This window comes from Littorina saxatilis, linkage group LG16 (assembly GCF_037325665.1).
Source record: "Littorina saxatilis isolate snail1 linkage group LG16, US_GU_Lsax_2.0, whole genome shotgun sequence".
In the NCBI taxonomy this organism is placed as follows: Eukaryota; Metazoa; Mollusca; class Gastropoda; order Littorinimorpha; family Littorinidae; genus Littorina; species Littorina saxatilis.
In genome coordinates this window covers 16,541,075-16,556,074 of record NC_090260.1, presented here as the reverse complement: position 1 = coordinate 16,556,074, position 15,000 = coordinate 16,541,075, and the positions used below count along the sequence as shown (strand labels likewise).

The following is a 15,000-nucleotide window of genomic DNA, read 5'->3' as shown; positions in this document are numbered from 1 at the left end:
TAAACTTCTAGTTTCAAACGGGGAGAACACCATGTAAACTTCTAGTTTCAAACATGGAGAACACCATGTAAACTTCTAGTTTCAAACATTAGGAGAACACCATGTAAACTTCTAGTTTCAAACACGGAGAACACCATGTAAACTTCTAGTTTCAAACGGGGAGAACACCATGTACACTTCTAGTTTCAAACATGGAGAACACCATGTAAACTTCTAGTTTCAAACACGGAGAACACCATGTAAACTTCTAGTTTCAAACGGGGAGAACACCATGTAAACTTCTAGTTTCAAACAGGGAGAACACTATGTAAACTTCTAGTTTCAAACATGGAGAACACCATGTAAACTTCTAGTTTCAAACAGGGAGAACACTATGTAAACTTCTAGTTTCAAACAGGGAGAACACCATGTAAACTTCTAGTTTCAAACAGGGGGAACACTATGTAAACTTCTAGTTTCAAACATGGAGAACACCATGTAAACTTCTAGTTTCAAACATGGAGAACACCATGTAAACTTCCAGTTTCAAACATGGAGAACACCATGTAAACTTCTAGTTTCAAACATGGAGAACACCATGTAAACTTCCAGTTTCAAACATGGAGAACACCATGTAAACTTCTAGTTTCAAACATGGAGAACACCATGTAAACTTCTAGTTTCAAACATGGAGAACACCATGTAAACTTCTAGTTTCAAACACGGAGAACACCATGTAAACTTCTAGTTTCAAACACGGAGAACACCATGTAAACTTCTAGTTTCAAACACGGAGAACACCATGTAAACTTCTAATGTGCACAAACACACAGTGTGATGCTTGATAACATGCCAACATACTGTGCACAAAAACACAGTGTGATGCTTGATAACATGCCAACATACTGTGCACACAGACACAGTGTGATGCTTGATAACATGCCAACATACTGTGCGCACAACACAGTGTGATGCTTGATAACATGCCAACATACTGTGCACACAGACACAGTGTGATGCTTGATAACATGCCAACATACTGTGCACAAAAACACAGTGTAATGCTTGATAACATGCCAACATACTGTGCACAAAAACACAGTGTGATGCTTGATAACATGCCAACATACTGTGCACACAGACACAGTGTGATGCTTGATAACATGCCAACATACTGTGCACACACACACAGTGTGATGCTTGATAACATGCCAACATACTGTGCACAACAACACAGTGTGATGCTTGATAACATGCCAACATACTGTGCACACAACACAGTGTGATGCTTGATAACATGCCAACATACTGTGCACACAACACAGTGTGATGCTTGATAACATGCCAACATACTGTGCACACAAACACAGTGTGATGCTTGATAACATGCCAACATACTGTGCACACAAACACAGTTGAACCACCTGATGATTGTGTGGGACGATGTATTTGGCAGTAGGTGTAGTCTGGGCGAATTACGTTGAATGAAAAAGGAAGTTACAGACGTACTCTTGTTGAAAGTAATAGTGATGAAGTTTTCGTGGGTTGAGATGTGAAAATCCGGCAAGCCAGGTTTTGTTAAAGAGGTTGCGATATCGTTACCTGTTTTAGATGGACAGTATTACAACCGTGGCCAACATTTAAAATAAAGACTTGTAAGGTATCTGCATTAGTAATGTTAAACTTGGAACGAAGAAATGTAATTTTACAAGGTTGTAATAACACGGCGGAAGTGAGGCTGCCATTAAATCAGAATGTATTGCAGCACACAGGACTTGGCGTTGTGTGACTTGATCAAAGGGCGTGTCATTCAAACTGCGCTGAAGAATCAGTAGAGCGTGTTAATGTTTTTGTTGTCTAGTATAGTTATCTTGCCTTTCAGTCTGAGTTTTATAGTTTGTATAACTGTCTGGTGATTTACAAGAATATGTAAATACATTAAGTGGCGAGTGTGCCTGACATCTACACACCGTCAAGGTTCGTGACTGTCTGATGTAATGAGACTTTGTTTTGGGGTGACAGGCTGGGTGAGGAAGTGTTCTTTACACGAGAATATGACATTGTATGAATATATAGTAATGCATCCTTGGTACAGTGAGTGTTAGAAATACATGTTTATATTGTGATCTTCCTTTTAAATGTCAACAGTCCCTTTAACGGACCACTATAACTTCCCGGAGACGGTCAGAGCTTACACATGCCATGCTGGATGGTTACGTTGTTTTGTCGGGTTTTGTTTTAACGTCTTTTCTACCGAGATGGCAATCCGGCTGAAACTAGAAGCAGCGTTGATAGGGAGGAATCTGTCCACCCTTTAAAACGCTCAATTTAGTGCGGCTTCCTAATCTACAGATTTCACATCCTCTACCTTTGAAATCTATAGCTTACACATCTTCTAGCTTTGTAATCTACAGCTTACACATTCACTAGCTTTGTAATCTATAGCTTACACATCTACTAGCTTTGAAATCTATAGCTTACACATCTACTAGCTTTGAAATCTATAGCTTACACATCTACTAGCTTTGAAATCTATAGCTTACACATCTACTAGCTTTGAAATCTATAGCTTACACATCTACTAGCTTTGAAATATATAGCTTACACATCTACTAGCTTTGAAATCTATAGCTTACACATCTACTAGCTTTGAAATCTACAACTTTCACATCTACAACTTTCACATCTACAACTTTCACATCTACAACTTTCACATCTACAGCTTTGTAATCTGCAGCTTTCACATCGACTAGCTTTGAAATCTACAACTTTCACATCTACAGCTTTGTAATCTACACCTTCACTGTGTGAGCGGATGACACGCAAGGCTTCTAGCGCAGTCGGCCAATTATCTGTACTGTGATTATCACAAGCATTGATTAGGTAATATAAGCATACCAAAGCAGGAGCGGATTAGGGGGGTGGCAACAGGGGTTCCGGACCCCCCCCCCCCCGGCTGTCAAAAAAGATTTAATACTAACTTTAAAAGAAATAATGAGTGGCTGCTGACACTAGTTGATCATGTTTAAAATCAAGGATAAGCCACAAATTGTTCATAAAATAGCTAAAACTCTTCAGCTTCAGGGGGGCTTCGCCTTGCCCCTGTTCCCCACAAGGGGTCTACCCCTGGACTCCAAGTTGTAACCCCCCCCCCCTCCTCTGGCTTAACTTCTCCGCCCCTGCAAAGGCCTTGTCACGTTTAATAGCATCACAAAACAATATCACGAATACAATCACACGAGTATAGTTTTGCAAACGGACACTGTTTGATTACAGAATTAACAATCAAGATAGCGCAGTTAATCCACGATCACAATGTTAATTACCTTCACAGACGGCAATCCTCAGAGAGTGATGCCTTCCTCGAAATGTGTTGGCCTCAGTCAGTGTTCACAGACAGCAATCCTCAGAGAGTGATGCCTTCCTCGAAATGTGTTGGCCTCAGTCAGTGTTCACAGACAGTAATCCTCAGAGAGTGACGCCTTCCTCGAAATGTGTTGGCCTCAGTCAGTGTTCACAGACAGCAATCCTCAGAGAGTGATGCCTTCCTCGAAATGTGTTGGCCTCAGTCAGTGTTCACAGACAGCAATCCTCAGAGAGTGACGCCTTCCTCGAAATGTGTTGGCCTCAGTCAGTGTTCACAGACAGCAATCCTCAGAGAGTGATGCCTTCCTCGAAATGTGTTGGCCTCAGTCAGTGTTCACAGACTGCAATCCTCAGAGAGTGATGCCTTCCTCGAAATGTGTTGGCCTCAGTCAGTGTTCACAGACAGTAATCCTCAGAGAGTGACGCCTTCCTCGAAATGTGTTGGCCTCAGTCAGTGTTCACAGACAGCAATCCTCAGAGAGTGACGCCTTCCTCGAAATGTGTTGGCCTCAGTCAGTGTTCACAGACAGCAATCCTCAGAGAGTGATGCCTTCCTCGAAATGTGTTGGCCTCAGTCAGTGTTCACAGACAGCAATCCTCAGAGAGTGATGCCTTCCTCGAAATGTGTTGGCCTCAGTCAGTGTTCACAGACAGTAATCCTCAGAGAGTGACGCCTTCCTCGAAATGTGTTGGCCTCAGTCAGTGTTCACAGACAGCAATCCTCAGAGAGTGACGCCTTCCTCGAAATGTGTTGGCCTCAGTCAGTGTTCACAGACAGCAATCCTCAGAGAGTGATGCCTTCCTCGAAATGTGTTGGCCTCAGTCAGTGTTCACAGACAGCAATCCTCAGAGAGTGATGCCTTCCTCGAAATGTGTTGGCCTCAGTCAGTGTTCACAGACAGCAATCCTCAGAGAGTGACGCCTTCCTCGAAATGTGTTGGCCTCAGTCAGTGTTAACAGTTATCTAGCGATGTCTGCTTCAGTCAGTGTTCACAGTTATCTAGCGATGTCTGCTTCAGTCTGCGTTCATAGTTATATAGCGATGTTTGCTTCAGTCAGTGTTCACAGTAATCTATGGATGGCTGCCAGTCAGTGTTCACAGTGACGCAGAGTTGTCTGCTTCAGCTAGTGTTCACATGTATGCAGAAACACGTAACATGTCACAGCAGTCTATGGTTTATGCGTGTGCGAGCTTGTGGCAGAATAGGCAAGCCCACAGTTGTAGACGAAGATTAAGACGGACAGTTACAGACAGACGTCCTGAGTTTGTTTCCTGGGCACCATGCAGAGAGTCATCAGCACGGAGGGAACTCGCCTGACACCTTGAAGCAGTTTGGCACAAGTAACACTAACATGAAATATATAAAGTCAATATATACACACAGCTGCAACACGCCCTGGGTGTTGCTTTGACGACGAGTCCTTAGAGACGATGACAGCGAGGGTCGAGAGGCGGGGTTTAGTCCGGTCACGTGATACGACGTAGTGTCATTCGTATGCAATATGAAAAGCGCGGAAAGCATGGAACTGTTCTGGAGTTCGCGCTGTATAAGTTGTCAATGCTTCTTGTCGTCACGACACGTTGTCCCCAGCCGTTGTGCTGTCTCAGACTTTTCGATGGACCCACGCGGCGTTTGGTGCGTGCGGGGCTGGTGTGAGGGGAAGGGTGGGGGCCGGGAACAGACTATCCTGTTTTGCTCTTGTCTAGCTGAACTTCATAGTTCGTATATTGAAGAACCAAAAGGTACGCGTGTCCTAAAAGTCGTCTGTGTGTCTCACAGAGAGAGAGAGAGAGAGAGAGAGAGAGAGAGAGAGAGAGAGAGAGAGAGAGAGAGAGAGAGAGAGAGAGAGAGAGAGAGAGAGAGAGAGAGAAAGAGAGAGAGAACGAAATAGAGAGAGAGGGAGAGGGATAGAGAGATAGAGACAGAGAGAGACACAGAGAGAGAGAAAGAGATAGAGAGAGAGAGAGAGAGGGAGAGAGAGAGAGGGAGATAAATAGACAGACAGACAGACAGACATACGGGGGGAAAAGACTGTGTGCTTTTCCTAGAAGTAGTTAATTCGTGTGTCTGAGAGAGATATAATTATGTGACCCTCCACCACGGAATGAGTCGCATGTCACCTCGCGCGGTCCTGCGCTAGGCTCATTATAATTCCGGGGGGGGGGGGGGGGGTGTCTGGTAACAGTGTGAGGGTCACCTTAGTTACTTCCTCCGAAAGCGGCGTATGGCCGCCTAAATGGCAGGGTAAAAACGGTCATAGGCCTACACGTAAAAGCCGTGGGAGTTTCAGCCCATGAACGAACAAACAAACAAACCGTAGTCACAGGCTTATAACTCGAAAAGTTTTTGCTCTTTTCTAAAACGGTTTTCACTACTGCATAGAGCATAAAAACCTCATTAGGAAAATGTAAAAATATGAAAATCATGCAAAGGTGACATGCGACTCATTCCGTGGTGGAGGGTCACATATGATTATGTATATATATATAGAGAGAGAGACAGACAGACAGACACATGTGTAATGTCGTGTAGACCTTTCAATGGCCTCAGTGGATATAAGCCAGACATATATCATAGCGTGCCATCTTTCTTCTCCACAACTCGAGCGTACCACCTGGCACCCCAAAGCAGCGCAATCTGTCTCAAGTTTCCACCGCTACAGGTAAGACGAGACATTCCGCTGACATTGTCACTGATCTTTGACCCGACAGGTATTGGCAGGATAGCAAAGGTAGTTGTCAGTGTTTTGTTCCTGTAGACAACCTGGCACCAAGTCATTGACAATAGACTAAAGTGTGCTTTGATGCGTGCATGGTGCTGGTTGAAGCACGATTGAAGACAAGGAGAGATTATATTTATCCTACATACGTGAGAGAGACACTCGTGAGATAATAATCGTTCAAATCACACGTGTGTATAATTATCATGTAAATGAGGTCATGTCAAGCAAGTCTGGCAGGGACCTGTTTTTTTCCACTGCTTATGATGCCAAAGTCACCGAGACAAACGTCATTATAGAAAGAAAAAAATTGCGCTTGCTAATTACCCTCGATGAACTTATAGAACTAACACGTCACGCCACACTTTCAGAGTGACGTTTCTTTGCTTTGACCTTATCGATTGCACGAGGCTTTAGAAGAGATCGAGGTTCCAAAACAAGCGTCTTCAATTTAGCTGCCTCGACTGCAGGACATTTTCAGTAAAATACACGTAAGTACAGTATGTAGGATAAACAGAATACTACATGGCTTGCTGTTTCGTACTAGATTTACACTCGTTGCTTTCGCTCGCAGTTCAATATTTAAATAAAACCAACTCGTGTAAATCTGGTACGACACAGCAAGCCATGTAGTATTCTCTATATATTGGGCAGACCGACAGTCAGAAAGTCATATAAACAGACAGAAACAGACACGTATAGACAGAAACTGTCCACAACTCGAGCGTAGGCCTACCCCCTGGCACCCCAAAGCAGCGCAATCTGTCTCAAGTTTCCACCGCTACAGGTAAGGCGAGACACCTTGCTGACAGTGTCGTTGATCAGTGACCCAACTGGTATTGGCACGATACACAGGGTCGTTATAAGTGTTTTGTTCTTGTAGACAATCTGTCTCCAAATCATCGACAATTGACTGGAGTGTGCTTTGATGCGTGCATGGTGCTGGTTGAAGCACGAGTGAAGACAAGGAGAGATGATAGATATTGGGCAGACCGACAGACACAAAGAGACACATGAATGTCATACAAACAGACAGGAACAGACACGTAGACAGAAACTCACACACACACACACACACACACACACACACACACACACACACACACACACACACACACACACACACACACATACACACACACCCACATACACACACACATACACACACACACATTCACACACACACACACACACACACACACACACACACATACACACACACACATTCACACACACACACACACAACACACACACACACACACACACACACACACACACACATGGGGGGGGGGGGGTAGTGTTTCTGTGGATCTGTGTAGGCACATACTGTGAAAGCCATGAATTGTTTAGGTTCTGAATACTGTGATAGCCATTGATTGATTAGGTTCTGAATAATGTGATAGCCATGGATTGTTTAGGTTCTGAATACTGTGATAGCCACACACCAATGAATTAGGTATTTCATGTATCTACCGATATATTGAATAAACAACTGTTTTAAAGTGGATAGTTAAACCATTTGTTTTTTAAATAAAAAAGAAGAAGATTTATATTAATTATTTGAGTTTTCTGTTGCCACCATCCTAATAAGGTAAACTACCTTGTAAACGCCCAGTATCGAGCAAACGCCCACACCCTACTTTGGGTCTAAAGTTAACTAAAACTGTGCATAGGGTAGATACTGCACCTTGTAAAACGCCCACCCCCCGACATTTGGACTACCGGTGTTAATTTTTTTCTTTTTCTTTTTTTAAATCTGCACGCAATACGGACATAATTATTCGAGTGAATAATGACAGGATGCTGCGTTGCAATCATGCCGTTGGTTTCACTTTGCAAAGTCTGCAATCACTGAATAGCCATGCCTAAAAGTGACGGAGTTTTGTGAGACACATTTGATATTGCAGAGCTCGACCTTGGGGACTTTACAGAGATCGAGTGAACAAAGTGTTGTTTGAATGCGCTGTGTTTGACACACCGTACTCCCCCTTCAATACTTGGATCAGAACAAACGAACTGACTACAGATATCGTGTTTCATTTTGTGATTTCGGTTTAGACACACGCTGCTAATGCTGGTAAAACGACGCAGATCTTGAGTCATCATGTTCAGTTTTTATTCGAGATTCGTGTATTTGTTGAAAAACCATCACGAAAAGTGATTCTTGTGGTTAGGTTCCAGGTTCCATATTGTGGCAATTTGGCACTGGCACTCACGATAACACGTGTGTGTCACAGAGAAAGAGGGTACACATTTTTTTGCTCAGAAACATAACTATCCTATTTAACATTGTTATTTCATGTGTTCAAATGTCGCTATTTATTACGAGGAACTGATCCTGCACAGGGTACAGTACCAAGTAAACGCCCACCCCCTACTTTCGATCGACATTGGTGCTTTAGGGGGGTGGGCGTATACAAGGTAGTGTACGGTACTTACCTTTGGCGGAGATTGTGCAAGTGTTTACAAAGAGGCCAACTCCGAAATGAAGTGTTGAAGGGCCATAATTTCTGGGTTGCTTCCCTTCAACCAACAAGCAAAGAACCCCACATGATGCACTCTGGACAGCAAGGTAACGACAATTCAAGATCAAAGTGTGAGGTGTGTGTGTGTGTGTGTGTGCAGGGCGGATCAGTTAATTTTATGGGGGGGGGGGGGGTTTCAAAAAGTATATTTATTGTGAAGATATGGGTGTGAACAAATTTGAAAAAAAGGATGCAAAATGGTGCAATCTGGTGCATTCTGAGGATGATCATTACCACTTTCAGGCAGCAGATTTTGTCACTGATTATTACCCCAAAAATTGAAACTCAATGTAAAATAAAGAAATGCATAGCTCATTCAACATATAGTCAGTCTTTGCTGTCACTCAGCACTAAGCATCCTGCGTGGAAGGAGCTTCATACGTGTTCGGAATCGGGCTGCAAATGTGTCCCAACAACAACAACCCAAAAAAACACAAACAAATATTTTTATTTTTTGGCTGGGGGGGGGGGGGGGGTTCCGGAAACCCCAGAACCCCCCCCCCCCCTCGTCCGCCCCTGGTGTGTGTGTGTGTGTATATGCGTGTGTGTGTGTGTGTGTGTGTGTGTGTGTGTGTGGTGTGTTCATGCGTATGCATGCGTACGTGTGTGTGTGATTTTATGTGTGTGTTGGGGGGGGGGGGGGTTAGTGTGTCTGTGGATCTCTGTATGTGTGCGTGTGTGTGTGTTGTGTGTTTAAGTGTATGCGTGCATGCGTGCGTGTGTGATGGGGTGGGGGGTGAGGGTGTCTGAGAATATGCGCGCGCGTGTGTGTGTGTGTGTGTGTGTGTGTGTGTGTGTGTGTGTGTGTGTGTGTGTGTGTGTGTATGCGTTCGTGTGTACGTGTTAGAGTGTGGGGTTAGTGTGGATCTGTTTGTGTGTGTGTGTGTGTGTGTGTGTGTGTGTGTCTTTGTGTGTGTGTATTTTGTGTGTTAAAGTGTCTGTGTGCGTGCGTACGTGTGTGTAGGAGGGGGCTGGGGCTGGGGGGGGGGGGTTAGTGTGTCTGTGGATATATATATGTGTGTGTTTGTGTGGATGTATGTGTGTGTGTATGTGTGTGTGGGTGTGTGTGTGTGTATGTGTGTGTGTGCGTATGTGTGTGTGTGTGTGTGTGTGTGTGTGTGTGTGTGTGTAAGGTGTTATTGTTTGAGAGTAAGCGTACGTGCGTGTGTGTGTGAGGGGGGAGGTGGGAGATGGGATGTGCGTCTTAGTGTGTGTGTGTATGTGTGTGTATGGGGGGGTAGGGGGGTGGGAGTGTGAGTGTATTTGTGGATGTGTGTGTGTGTGTGTGTGTGTGTGTGTGAGTATGTGTGTGTGTGTGTGTGTGTGTGTGTTTGTGTGTTTGTGTTGTGTTTAAGTGTGTGTGGTTGTGTGTGTTGGAAGAGGGGTCGGTTGGGCGGTTGGGGAGGTGGGGGATGGGGGGGATTAAAACGTTTGAGGATCTGTGTGTGTGTGTACGTGTGTATGTGGAGGTGGGGGTAGAGGGGGTTGAAGTGTTAGTGTGTCTGTGGATCTGCGTGTATGTGTGTGTGTGTGTGTGTGTGTGTGTGTGTGTGTGTGTGTGTGTGTGTGTGTGTGTGTGTGTGTGTGTGTGTTTGTGGTTTTACCGACAAATGGGGACGATTGTCACTGGACAGCAGTCAAATGTGGACGCTTTCGTTAAATGGGGACGTCCCTATTTAACGGTCCGTGCGACCCCATTAGACTGGATTTGAGCAGATTGAGCGACCCCATATGACTGCTGCCTGGCATCCCAGTGGACAAACGGACTTGATTTTCAATCACATTTTTACACACATGTTTTGCTCTGCAGTTTGTGGTCTGCTCTACTAAACCATTTGTGATTTTTATTATGTGACTTCAAATGACTTTACAGTAACTGTTTTCATCAGAATTAAGTTTCTAGTGTGAAGTATGAACCGCGTAGGTGCTTTCTTGTTACTATAAATTTTAACAAATGTCATAATACAACCAAGATAGTGGAGAATCTTAATATTTCTTGTCTATCTCTCTCGGACACACTAACACACACGTACAAAGTAGCCGACCAAAGGTTGTGATATTTCTGTTGAAGAAGGGGGGTGGGGGGGGGGGGGGGGTGATGGTAGATGGTGGGGGGGGGGGGTGATGGTAGATGGTGGGGGGGGGGGTGATGGTAGATGGTGGGGGGGTGGTGATGGTAGATGATTTTGGGGGGGGTGAAGAGGGGGAGATAAGGATCAATGATAAACATTGCCTGTTGTGTTCTGAATGGATCAGACACATGTTGAAATTAGCAGACATTAATAGTAATGAAAGCTTCACATTACATCTAATTGTTACCGGCAGCTCACAGCGAATACAACTCCAATACAGATTCCTGAAAACGGCTTTTTCGAGATTAATGCTCAGTCAAGCATGTCAGCAGTGAGCTGTTGCTGTTGTTGCGATGTTCAGATAACATAGTGCAAGCTTAATCTATATCCAGTAGCTACATAAACTACATTGTACTGCTTCGTTGAAATTCACCAGAATGTTTTGTTTTACGTGTGAAAAGCATGTTTCCTTCAGAGATTCACAGACAGATGTGATAGTGATGATACAAAAATACATTTTACAACGAAAGGGGTTTAAAGCTACACCTTTTCTTTAAACCTGTCCTTACATCCAATAAAAATGTCCATTACGGATAAACAAAAACAATAGACAAACGAACAAACAAACAACGACATCAATCAGCAAGTCAGCAAACAAACAACCAACACGAAAACCAAATCAGCAAGTCAGCAAATCTGCAACATGTTGATAGAATTAGAACCAATACTTACATTAAAAAAACATCATAGCGCCTGTTTGCAAGTGGCAGACAGTTACACTCATAATGGTTCTAACGTTGACGTCAATGGCAAATATTACAATAGGGGAAGGGCCCCTAATATGGACCACTTTTTACATTTAGTCAAGTTTTGACTAAATGTTTTAACGTAGAGGGGGGAATCGAGACGAGGGTGTGGTGTATGTATGTGTGTGTGTGTGTGTGTGTGTGTGTGTGTGTGTGTGTGTGTGTGTGTGTGTGTGTATGTGTGTGTGTGTGTCTGTGTGTGTGTGTGTGTGTCTGTGGTTGTGTGTGTGTGTGTGTGTGTGTGTGTGTGTGTGTGTCTGTGGTTGTGTGTGTGTGTGTGTGTGTGTGTGTGTGTGTGTGTGTGTGTGTGTGTGTGTGTGTGTTGTGTGTTTACTTCAGGTGTTCTAGAAGTCCTTAGACTCCCAGCTCCTCGCAATGCCTCATGCTATTTACATGGACGTATGCATACTGCAATCTTTTATCGGCGATGACACAAATTTTCATTTATCTCAAACTTTCCTTTTCCAAGAAAACAGCTTTTAAAGAACACTACCCGTCAATGTTAACTTGCTTGTCATGGCGCAAAAAAAGGGAGTTTACAAGATACAAGATACAAGAAGTTTTATTGTCCTCATCAATACAAGGAAATTTGGCGTGTGTGTGGCAAGACATGCTACACTGATACATAGACATTTACAAAACACAACTGAAGTTCAATATCAGCACACCCTTACGCAACATACCCACTACTTCAGACACACAGGCTACATGTGCCCCTCGGACGTACGCAACCCACAATTCACCCAGTCATACAGCTCCACATGCACTTATTCATGCAGCACTCTAGCACCCGGCCATGTACAACTCACACACTGGAACCCTCATACGGCTACATATTGCATTATAACACCCGCACAAACATTACAACCTCAAACATCGTACTAGATCTACAACTAACAAGCACACCTCCACTATCATGCACCGAATATATCATCATACATTACATCATAACATATTGCATTATAACACACGCACAAACATTACAACATCAGACATCGCACTATATCTACAACTAACAATCATACACTATCAAACACCAAGTACATCATCGTTCATTAAATTACATCGTACCCCCCCCCTCCCCCACCCCACCCCACCCCACCATAAATTCACAATCGACACAGAATACATCATCATACATATACATTACATCTTAACCCCACTACATTATCACAAATTACAACAATGATGTATAAACATCTCTCAAAGGATTGTTACGATTGTGTGTGTGTGTGTGTGTGTGTGTGTGTGTGTGTGTGTGTGTGTGTGTGTGTATGTGTGTGTGTGTGTGTGTGTATGTATGTGTGTGTTGTTATTGTTTCAGAGTAAGCGTACGTACGTGCGTGCGAACGTGCGTGCGCGTGCGTGTGTGTGTGTGTGTGGGAGGGGGGGGGGGGGTGCTGGGACAGGGGGTGGGAGTGTTAGCGTGTATGAGTGCATGTGTGTGTGTGTGTGTGTGTGTGTGTGTAAGAGGGGGGATGGGAGTGTTAGTGTGTCTGGGGATGTGTGTGCTTCCCTTCAACCAACATGCAAAGAACTCGACATGATGCCCTCTGGACAGCAAGGTAACGAGAATTCAAGATCAAAGTGTGAGGTGTGTGTGTGTGTCCATGTGTGTGTGTGTGTGTGTGTGTGTGTGTGTGTGTGTGTTTGTGTGAGTTTGTTTGTGTGTGCTTGAGTGTACGTGCGTGTGTCTGTGATGGGGGGGTATGGGTGTGGTTGTGTGGTGAGGGTAAGTGTGTGTATGTGGATCTGTGTGTGTGTGTGTGTGTGTGTGTGTGTGTGTGTGTGTGTGTGTGTGTGTGTGTGTGTGTGTCTGTTTTAGTGTAAGCGTATGTGCGTGCTTGCGTGCATGTGTGTGTGAGGGAGGGGGGAGGAGGGGGGAGAGGGGGTGGGTGTGTTACCGTGTCTTTGGATCTGTGTGTGTGTGTGTTTGTGTGTGTGTGTGTATGTGTGTGTGTGTGTGTGTGTGTGTCTGTCTGTCTGTGTGTGCACACGTGTGTGTATGTTTCGTGGGTATGTGCATGTGTGTGTGTGTCTGTGTGTTTGTACGCGTGCGTGTGCTTGTGTGTGTGTGGGTGTGTGTGCTTGTGTGTGTGTGTGTGTGTGTGTGTGTGTGTTGTGTTTAAGTTGTGTGTGTGTTGGGAGAGGGGTCGGTTGGGGGCGGGGATTGGAATTAGAAACGAGTACTTACAGCTGGTACAATGAATATAAATCGGGTAGACACGTCTTCAAAGTTGACACCCGCCCAGACCGACAGTTGAATGCTGTTACTGCAACAAACGTTGCTGCCGTTACAAAGTTGACACCCGCCCAGACCGACAGTTGAATGCTGTTACTGCAACAAACGTTGCTGCTGTTACAAAGTTGAAGAGAGATGGTGCACGAATCACACACACGGAGGTAAAGGACACATAGATAGTTGAATCGGCACCCATCGATGTGATCTGGCACAAGCCTTTACGGGTACACAAGCGTTGCAGACAGCGGGTGCACGTGCTCTTTCTGGTCTTCAAAAGGCGGTATGTCTCGACATGTACATACACATAGAGTGTGAGGATCTTGTGAAGGTTGTCACAGGCGATGGGGACTTGGATCTATCAATCTGACCCCGGGCAACACATCAATCTGACCCCGGGCAACACATCAATCTGACCCCGGGAAACACATAGAGTGTGAGGATTGTGTGAAGGTTGTCACAGGCGATGGGGACTTGGATCTATCAGTCTGACCCCGGGCAACACATCAATCTGACCCCGGGCAACACATCAATCTGACCCCGGGCAACACATAGAGTGTGAGGATTTTGTGAAGGTTGTCACAGGCGATGGGGACTTGGATCTATCAATCTGACCCCGGGCAACACATCAATCAGCCGTTTTGATGTTCATAAACGGCTCCACCCCTATCAACTATTGGTGATCTCGGAACACTGGCAAGAAGAAGGTGGTCCCATTTTTATTTTTCAATAAGAGCAACTCGCCACAATTCTAAAAGGGGAGCAGCGTACGGTTACCTTAGAGCAGTACATGCATCATTGCCTGCCTGTGGTGTTTAAAGCTTGTCACCAAACACGGGTACTTGAGGGTTGATGCTACAACACCGCAATGTCCCGTTTTACACAGCTTCCAAATCAATCTAATTTCTAACAGATTAGGATGTGTGCCTGATGTTCCGTTCACTATATTTTCCTGAATCCTGTTTTTACATTTAAAGCAAAAGATCGGAGGAAACTGTTACGAGAGCCCTGATGCTGCTGTCCGAGAGTAAAAGAGATTCATTGAGGGTATCGGCAAAAACACTCGCGCCGACATGTTTGAAAAGGTACTTCTCACGATTGTTAAAGTGTGCAGAAGCTTTGGAAGGATCCTTCGAGAATATGGCTTGTTCAAATTAACGGTGAGCTGTGCGATAATAATGAGATTTAAAGGACTTCCACAACAGCCCACGTCAGTGTATTATTTGTGGATCTGTGTGTGTGTGTGTGTGTGTGTGTGTGTGTGTGTGTGTGTGTGTGTGTGTGTGTGGTG

The 15,000-nt window shown here is 44.6% G+C and overlaps 1 protein-coding gene across 5 annotated transcripts in view; it reads right to left on the bottom strand.

Moving 5' to 3' along the window:
- LOC138950503 (uncharacterized) overlaps positions 1–15,000 on the bottom strand; it is a 291,738-nt gene that overhangs the window by 20,578 nt on the left and 256,160 nt on the right. The window contains exon 1 of one of the 5 annotated variants that reach the window (XM_070322226.1): positions 3,306–4,691. The exons of 3 other annotated variants lie outside the window; for them this stretch is intronic. The gene's annotated coding sequence lies outside the window, so the exon portion shown is untranslated. Of the gene's footprint in view, positions 1–3,305; positions 4,692–15,000 lie in introns of those variants that run through there. One more of the 5 variants, XM_070322230.1, reaches the window with a different exon arrangement.